This window comes from Mugil cephalus, chromosome 1, assembly GCF_022458985.1.
Source record: "Mugil cephalus isolate CIBA_MC_2020 chromosome 1, CIBA_Mcephalus_1.1, whole genome shotgun sequence".
Taxonomy (NCBI): Eukaryota; Metazoa; Chordata; class Actinopteri; order Mugiliformes; family Mugilidae; genus Mugil; species Mugil cephalus.
The window spans coordinates 31,033,114-31,042,748 of NC_061770.1; the positions used below are offsets into that span (position 1 = coordinate 31,033,114).

Here is a 9,635-nt window from a genome sequence, read left to right on the forward strand (position 1 = left end):
GACTGTCACAGGTGGACTGGGACTGGGATGATGGTGGAGCATTTGAGGCATGGCACCTAGGGATGGGTATCCTTCAAAAATTTCGATACCAATACCGATACCAGTACCCTTAAGACGATACCGATACCAATTGAGTATTTCATTCACTACTTTTTTCAACTTCATTCGATATCAGTCATGTGAACAGAAAGCAATCAGTTGCATAAATGTCACCACTCCTCCCCATTCAAAAGATTTTTTACATGAATACATTTTGAAAGTGCTGTGTTCACTCCAGGCCAAAGAAAACCACTGTGAGGAATAAACGCCCCCAGGTTTCAGAACAATTACCTCAGTGTGGAAGCAGGTTAACCTAGCTTACCAAACTACATACCACACAAACTCCTGCACACTATTCTGGACTGACAACTGCCTCATTAAGGCCGTACTCTCTCTGCGTTCCTGTATCAAGATGTTTTATTGCTCATGGTTTTGATTGTTATTATTTTATTGTCCAAATCTGTAACCTGGCAACAGGCTCAAAGTCCAGTCAGTTTGAAATCAGAGACACTTCATGCAGCAGGTACGTCGCCTTCTTCTTACTTTTATCTATTAAATAAAATAGAACAAAGTGATTTTGGATCCGGGTTTAGGCCACAGTTACAGAGTATAAAGAGACTACATTATCAAGAGTTAATCCAGACAGACTCAAAGGTAAATGAAGGTTAAAGTCATATTAACTTCACGTTAAACAACAGATAAGATGGCACAACTCTTTAAGGGTAAAGGTTCACAACGGTGAAAGTATGATATTCCTTTTGATCAAAGTTCTTGTTTCACCTGAACCCCACTGTACTGACTGATTTGTGTTGTTTCAGGATGTGTCACCAGAGGACAGGACCGTTCCTTCAATCTCAGTTCAGAGTGCTGCTTGTTTATCTTCTCCTACATTGCTTTTGTAGAGGTACGACACGCACAAACATGATTGAAGATTACAATTACACTTTGAATAACACAATGATGAGGAAAATCATTTGATTGAAAGAAGCCACCTACTGACACTGCAGCATATTTCTGTCCAGTTCTTTCTCACTTCTATCACCTCAACTAATGTTTGAAAGCACCACCTTGACTCTGAGAAGGTGCGATCAAATGAAAGTAGGGATGACTTTGGCTGATTTTGAAAGGATAAAGAGTGTTAGTCCACGTTCACCAAAGGGCAACAAATCTTGAGGAGGCAAATGTTCCTTCAACACATTGAGTCCTCAAATGTTCCCTCTACCTGCTTCCTAAGTACAATGTACAATGATCTTTTCTTTCCAGGTCAGTCTCAGTTAATCGGTTCCTCTCAGCCAATAACTGCTGTAGCTGGTGGAGATGTTATCCTGCCATGTCACCTGGAACCTGCACAAGACGTCACCACCAGTACAGTGGAGTGGACCAGACCTGACCTGGAACCCAGATTCATCCATGTGTTAAGGGCTGGTCAGGAACTCATGAATATGAAAAACCCATCTTATAATGGAAGAACGTTGGTGTTTGTTGAAGAACTCAAGCATGGAAATATTTCACTTAAACTCTCCGAAGTCAAACCCGGTGATGAAGGGATGTACAGATGCTTTATTCCAGAAAGGACAGAAGAAGCTTTTGTAGAACTTGTTGTTGGTGAGTATATTGAGTAGAAGGTTTGGTTGGTCCACTTTTACCAAAGACTTAATTTTCCATGTTAGAGCAATAAACTTTTAGTTAAGCTACACCAATTAAACATTACATTATGACCACCTTCAGATTATGGTGTAGGTCTCTCCTTTTGCCTCCAAAGCAGTTGTGACACATCAGAGAATGAACATAGCCCTCCTGAGGTTGTCCTGGGGTGTCTGGCAACAGGACATTGTTAGTGGAGGCCAGGTCAACACCTTGTGTTGTTCTTCATAATTTTTGAGTTGTTCCTAAAGATTTTTTGTGTTTTTTTCATGTTACATCCTGCTGGGGATGGCTGTTGCCATCAAGGAGTGTCATTGCTATGGGGTGGGCATGTCTCGTCTGGTCTATGTGGGTGCTATATCTCTAAGTAATAACCACATGAATGAATACCAGGTCCAAATGTTTTCCAGCAGAACAATGAAATGTTATTTACTTCTCCTGTCAGTGGCCATACTGTTGTTACAGTCTATATTAATTGTTGACAAGTTATGCAAACAGAATGAAAAATCACAAAAGTCAAATTGTTAACAGAGCCAGGATGCATGCCGCCAGATAGAGGGTGGACTTTGTAAAGGTTTTTAGTTCCTACTGTTCTGCCACAGCAATAGGAAATATGAAAAAGTTCCTGGTGGTTAACAAGCACCTTTAAACACAAACTGGCCCAGTGGTTCGAAGAAGAATAGAAATGTCTTTCTTAATCATTCTCATTCTTTGACTCTTCCAGCATCAGCTCCTGTCTCCTCACCCGTCATCAGTTTATCAGGGATGGACAGAGACACAGGAGGAGTGGTGTTACAGTGTGAATCCAGAGGCTGGTATCCAGAGCCTGAGGTGTTGTGGCTGGACGCTGAGGGAAACCTGATCTCTGCTGGACCTCCAGAGACAGTCAGAGGTCCTGATGACCTCTATACTGTCAGCAGCAGAGTGACTGTGGACAAGAGACACAACAACAGCTTCACCTGTAGAGTCCAACAGAACAACATCCACCAGACCAGAGAGGCTCACATACATGTTCCAGGTAGAACACGCTTAGACAACGCACCATGACATGAATTTAGTTTGACACAGTTTGTGTGTGAGTGTGTAGAAATGTCATGTAACTCTGTGTGTTTTCATTTCAGATGATTTCTTCTTGTGCTCGTCCAGTTCTACTGTTCCCATCATCACTGGTTTGGCTGTTAGCTTAGCTGTTAGCATCATGGTTATTTTAGCAGGTGTCTTCTTTGTGTGGAGACAAAATAGAACCAGTAAGTTACAGATGAGTCACCACATTAATGATGTAAAACACCAGCAAACGTTTTCTAGTTGTATTCAGCTGCTTTGATTTTACACAGAAACCAAGAAAAGATCCAGAGATGAAGCTGAAAGAGGAGAAAAGCTCCTGACAGAGGAAACAGTGAAGATGAAGGTTTTAGAAGAAACTAAAGATGTAAGAAGTACATCTTCTCCTTCTAGTTCCAAGAAGGAGAAGAAGAAGGAGAAGGTTAGTAGTTTCTATCAGATTCTAGGTTGTTCTCATTTCAATATGTTTCTGTTTCATTTAATATTCAGATCATTGTCTTGTTCTAAGGAGGTTGATGTTGGTGGTCAACATGTTCTCTCTGTTTGTTAGAAGGTCAGAAGGTCTGACTATGTTCTAGCCAGAATACTCTGTCCTATCTCCTAACTCCAATAGACTGGTATGATGTAGACCACCTGCTGGATCAACACACAAAGAAATGATTTGATCAGAGACAGAAACCTTCACATATTTGACTCTAATCTCAGAGAGACTGAGTTCTCTGTTATTAATGAACTACTGGTGGAGTTGGACAAACACAAACACAACTCTGCTCCATCTACAGGTCAAATGATAGAACTACAGGAATAAACAGCATTTAAAATCCACACAGTAGATATGTTCTGGACAAGTTAGAGTCTGACTGTTAACAATCTGGACTTTTAAATTTAAATGTGACAGCTCTGAATCTTTGGAGGAAATGATGTAGAGGTTAAAGAAAACTCAAACATTGAAATCCACTCAGAGGAAACATCATGAACAAGACTTGATGACATCTCAGAGAAACACTAAAACAGAACTGATCAGGAATGAAATCTGTCTTCATCTCTTCTTTCTACCAGTTAATGTTCGGGTTTTATTTATTTATTTATGATTGTTTTCTCCTCATGTGTTGTTCCCCTCATTAGTTTCAGTAAAGTTAGTTAGTTAGTTCAAATTATGTGAAGGAGGAAGTAGAATAAAAATGAAGCAAACTGACAAAAAAGACACAAACTAATGATTCCTCATTGACTCCTACACAGCTCAGCAGCATCATTCTGATCAGAAAGTTGAATGAGTGTTCACATATACAATCTAGTTTCACTTAAATGACTTCATATGAGCACTTCCTTCAGATTAAATGTTGAATGTGTTATTTAGTCTGCTGTAACTTTTTATTCAACTTTAACAAACATCCTTCCTGAAAACAGCCAAACCTCCAACTAGAAACATGATGTTAACTAAGAGCAGAAAGACTTGTCATTGTCTGTCTGTCTTTGATTGGTTTCTAAAGCTCCTCATGTTCTAGGTCCTACCTCCTCATCACATTTATGTTTAATGATGAAAAGTTCTCTGAATGATTGAGAGATAGAACATGAAGCTGACTGATGTGAAAGGACTAATCTGTGGATGTCGTCTCCTCCCAGTCAGAGAGAATCAAACCTGAACAAACACCGAACAGCAGCAGCTCAGACAGTCAGGAGACGTCAGGAGACGTCACTGTGTTTGTTGATCCCAGCTGCAAATATATCTGTCTGAGAAACAAGTCTAATCAGGTGATGTTGTTTTATTTATTTTTTTTTTCAAAGAAAATATTGATGGAACAGGTTTAATAGACACCAACATTGATTTGTTCCTGTCTCTGTGTCTCATTCTTCTTCTTGTGTTTCATTTCCGTCCTGCAGGACAAACCACTGGGAGGACGTCAGTTAAAAGTCCAGATCAACAATAGTGAACCCATCACATACACATTTGATCCATCCGTGGAACTCAAGGCTGGAGAGTCTGTTAATGTGAGTCTTTGTAGATGATTCATTGATGTTGTTATATTTTCCATTTTCTTACTTTTCTTCAGTTTTTCTAATTATTATTTTCTGACTGTGACCTTTGGATTTACTACATTTACAGATATACCATCCAGACCATAAGACTCTTTATGCTGGCCCTGGTTACCTAGTGTGGATGGACCTGAAGCCCTGGAAGTCTGGAGACAGAGTCCAGGTCTCTCTGCAGTGAAATAGTTCCCAGTTGAACTCCTTCAATAAAGTTCAGTAATCCAGCAAACAGCAACATTATAGATGAGAAACAGCACGACTCAGATCTTCCTGCAGAAACCACACACTGCAGAGAAAGTCTCTGGAAACATTTTCTCATGGAGTCTCATGGCTCCATTTTATGGAAAATTTCCTCAAATATCTTCAGTGATTTACTGTCACTTTAATCAAAATCTCTACTGCTAAACATTATCATAGATACATTATTGATTAGGTATCTAGTGGAATCAGTGCAGAGACAAGAGGAAACACAATTCAGTACGCCTTGAGTACAAAATATAAAAAAACGGTGGTACCATGTGTACCAAACCATGTGGTAGAAATGTGAGCAATGTATATAGTAAAAAAACAAAACAAGGACATGTTTATACAATTGTGTATCTTTTCTTTTACCACTGACGTCATGGACAACTCTCCTCCTACTAGTTTTTACACTTGCATTTTTTTTTCTTACCTTTTGAATATTTATATTTGTGCATTTTATTTGACTTCAACACAGCAGCATCTGTAGCTGGATGAGAACTGTTTCAAATGAATGTTTCTCTAATGATCCATTATTGTCAGATGCTCCAGTCCCAGTGGTTCATCCTGCGGGTTTGAATGGGGGTCAAACTTGTTGGTGACAGATGTTCAGACTGTATTGTAAATCGATGACAAATAATATCTGAGCCACCTCTGTGCAGAGAAAAGTTTTCCAGTTAGATATAGATGTCTCCTTTACTCTTTTTTCAAACCATCTGTCTTCTCTGGCTAAAACATGGATGCTGTTGTCCTCACTTTACTGAGCATCATAAACTAGATTACCCTGATGGTTCCTGGGTGTTTTGTCTTTGGGATGAACAAGTTCCTGCCTCCGCGCTACCTTGTTTGAAATGAACAGGAATGTGGCCTTTTTGGCAAAAATAAATAAATAAATAAATAAATATCCACATATTTTGAGTCTTCTTCACCTTAAAGAGTGGCTGTATGTCACCAGTAACTCAGTTATTTTTTTTTACCTTTTTTGGGTTATTTATTGGTTGTTTTTTGTCTCACTTGTTCTTGTTTTTCTATGTCTTCAACCAGTCAAAGTGGAATGGACTTTGTGTTTTTGTCTGTGGAGTTCTGTGGAGTTTTGTGGAGTTCGTTGTGTGCGGTGGTGTGATCCAGAGACTGGCTGGAGTTGGAGGTGGTGGAGCAGAGAGGGAGGTTCAGGTCTTTGGTGACGTCTGTGTTCATGTGGAACGTGACGTCTTTGGCATCTAGTTGAATTGACCGTGTTCGCTTGACGGGACCAAGAGGGAGTGTGTTGTGACCAGGGGCACCACCAGGTATTTTGGGCCCTATGAAAAAAAAAGACCTTTGGCCCACCCCATCACTGTAAAGGCTGAAGCGTCGGTCTGTGTACCATCCGGTCATTTGAATTTTAATTCAGACCAGAAAAATCAATAAAATAGACATATAAAGACTTTTTTTCACCTCCTTCTCTGCTCCTCCACCCCCAACTCCAGCCCCTGTCAGTCAGGGACCTTTGGAATTGTCCTAACTTTTCCCGTCCATACGGCGCCACTGGTTGTGAGAAGTCCTTTGTAGACCTGGGTTTATAGGACCACAGAACGTCTGTGTCCAGCTTCAGGACTCTACAGGCAGACTCACTCCCTTAGCGTTTACATCCCTCCCTCAGTGGACAAGGAAACACCATGTGTCATGATCCATGCCGCTGTTGCTATGTAACTGACCAAACATCCGCTTCATCTTGGACACTATTGTGCATTTGTTCATGATACTAATTCTGTCTTCTTTTTTTTTTTTTTTTGATGACACTGTTTTTTACTAGATAATATTTAGTTTATTTTACACTAATCTTAGTTTATCTTTCTTGAGTTTTTTTTTAGAGTGTTTACTTTTATGTGGAACTAAGCTACTGTGACCAAGTAATTTCTCCCGTGGATCATTAAAGTCTAAGTCTAAGATACATGTTACTGTCTAAAAGACTCTGATGTCCTCTCCAGTGAACTTTATGTTGCTGTCCACTGCACTGATGTGTCCTGTTATGACCCAGGGTCATTGTGTAATATTTGTTTTTGGATGTATGACTTGTCTGTGCTGTTTTTTTTTTTTTCCCCTTTTCCATGTGCTGTTCCTCCCTGCCTGAGGGTGGTGCCACCTCTGTTGGTCTCCAGGTGCTGGCTGGCAATTGGTGAATGGGCGGGAGGAAACCCTATAAAATGGCCGTCATTTTGGAGTTCTTCCTCTCCTCTTGACCCTCCTCCCAACTGAACCAGGCATTTGTGTGTGATTTGGCAATTTGTATTTGTTAGCAGACCAGGTAGTGGTAAGGGTGAGTAGCTCTTTTTGTTGGGACCTTTTTCTCCTGTTTATTTTTATAGGGAGTCAGGTTAGAAACCTGTATTTTGATTTCCTTTATTTTTGATTAGGTAAGTCAGCTTGGGGGCACAGTGTTTTTTTTGTTTGTTGTTTTGGGCCATGCTCACCCTGAAGCCTATCACTACCATTGTTGATTAAATAAATAATTATTTGTTGGTCTGCAGCTCTGTTGTATGGTCTTCCTTGGGAGTGGGAGAGAGAGGGGGGCGTCCTTTCCATGTTACATTCGGTTCCCCTAGGTCGGACGTAACAGTCCTGTGAAACGTTCCACCTGCTGTGTTTTTGATTTTAACCCAGGTGTTGTCCACATATCTGATCATGTGGGCGGGGGTAGCTCAGGGCTCTGATCTCTACCTCCTCCACACAGGCCCAGTCGTTCAAAGGTAATCTGATCTGATTTTAGTTATCGGGTTGGATCAAATTTTGAAAATGAGGAAAGAAGGGATCTGATACTGGATTAGATCACACAGTCCATTCCTAGTTTTAATCTGGATCAAACCTTTGTTTGTGTTGTTCAAAACTTTTCAGTTGGAATTGGGTAACTTTGATTCAAAAAAACAGGATCACCCAGATCCTAACAGGGGGTAGGAGGATTTCAAGGTGGATTTCAAGGAAGAAAATGTAGTAAAACTTATAAAATGGTCAAATAATACAACATTTGTATCATTTAGTATGTATACTTTTATTCATATTCTTCACTTGACTTGTTTAACCGTTTATTCACATATTCAGTTTCAGTATAGTAAAGTAAAACTAAAATAAAAATGATTGTGTCCCCATGAAATAATCCCCAAAGCAGATTTTAACAAACAAAAATGATATATTATACATCTTGAAAATGCTGGTGTCTTCGCATCAGAATTAGAAGAACCCTGAACATTCTTTATTTTATTAACTACTGGACATTTCGCCTGTTTGACATTTTCAAAATATCCACAATGGATGTGTTATGTATATTGGTTCATTTGTTGTGGCTCAGATGAGAGGTCATAAAGGAAAATATAAATGGAAGTGGATGTTTTTTTTTATTTTTGTGTTTTGTCTTAAAATAAGAAAGTGACTCCATGTTGGTTTTTCTATCTGTTGCTCTTTACACAGCTGGGAGTCCACATTCTGATATCTGGTTCCATTTAGAGCACTGGTAATCTGGATTTGGTAATATTGAAAACTATGTAACTGGATCAGGGTAATCCAATCCAAAGTTTCTTTGAAACACTGTCGTAAAGCTAAGATGGATTACCTGATCCTGAATAGAAAAAAATGGGATTTCCAAATACGGATCATTTTGATCCAGATTAAATTTTTTGAACAAGTGGCCCATAGATATTATCCACAACAAGTGACACTTGTTACTACATTGCATAGTCACGTTTTTGCTCGTAGAAAGTTTAATTAAATTCAAAGTAGGTGGTAGTTAGGCGCAGGTAAAACAACACAGAAACAAGGTCTGGTGTGAGATTTGTATCAACCAGATGTTGTCCTTTAATATCTTTCCCTTACTGTCTCTGTGACTTCTGGTAAAATCGTAGGATACAAGAGGTTTATCTGAGTCAGGTTTGATCTTCTTAACCTTGTTGAAATCAACAGAGTTATGAATGTGGTGAGGAGTATTGCTAATTAACTAAAAATGTTGAAATGCCAAAGGGCAGTTGATTCAAGTGATTCAGTGTAGCATGAATGTGTTCTATCACTGGAGCAGACAGTCATTCAACACATTTCCTGCTAATCCACTGTTTAGTTTCAGTAGTTTGAGTTAAGTTAGTATGAGTGTATGTCACATTTAACTTTTTAAGCATTTAAGCTTTTAACCAAAGGTTACAGGTACGAAACTTAGGAGCCATATCTAATTGCCGAAAATATAGAGAATATCTCTTAGATCAACAGCCTAAACTCCACAGGGAGTCTGTCATTTTGTCCATTTTCAGGTGTTTTATCAAACTTATCCAACACAGTTTCAACAATATTTTTCAGTTTTGGTCAGAGTGAAGCACAACCCAACATACACAAAGGTCCAATTGAAGCAGAGTCAGGCAGTCACAAGGCCACAACGAATGGTCCATTGACATTTGCATCTTTCATTTATTTTCAGTTCCCATAAATGAACTGAGAGAGAGAACATATGTATATTTTATGCAGATAGATATTCCTCAAACTCAGGGCCTGAACCAGCCACCTAAAGCAGAATTGGGCTCACTTCAGTCTGTACTGTACGTTAGTTTTTATATTTAGGTTTATTGAGGTCTTTTTTTTTTTTATCTATGATGTTTATATAT

At 39.2% G+C, this 9,635-nt stretch overlaps 1 pseudogene; it reads left to right on the forward strand.

Moving 5' to 3' along the window:
• The window catches only part of LOC124995913, a 253,119-nt pseudogene that overhangs the window by 237,868 nt on the left and 5,616 nt on the right, over positions 1–9,635 (forward strand).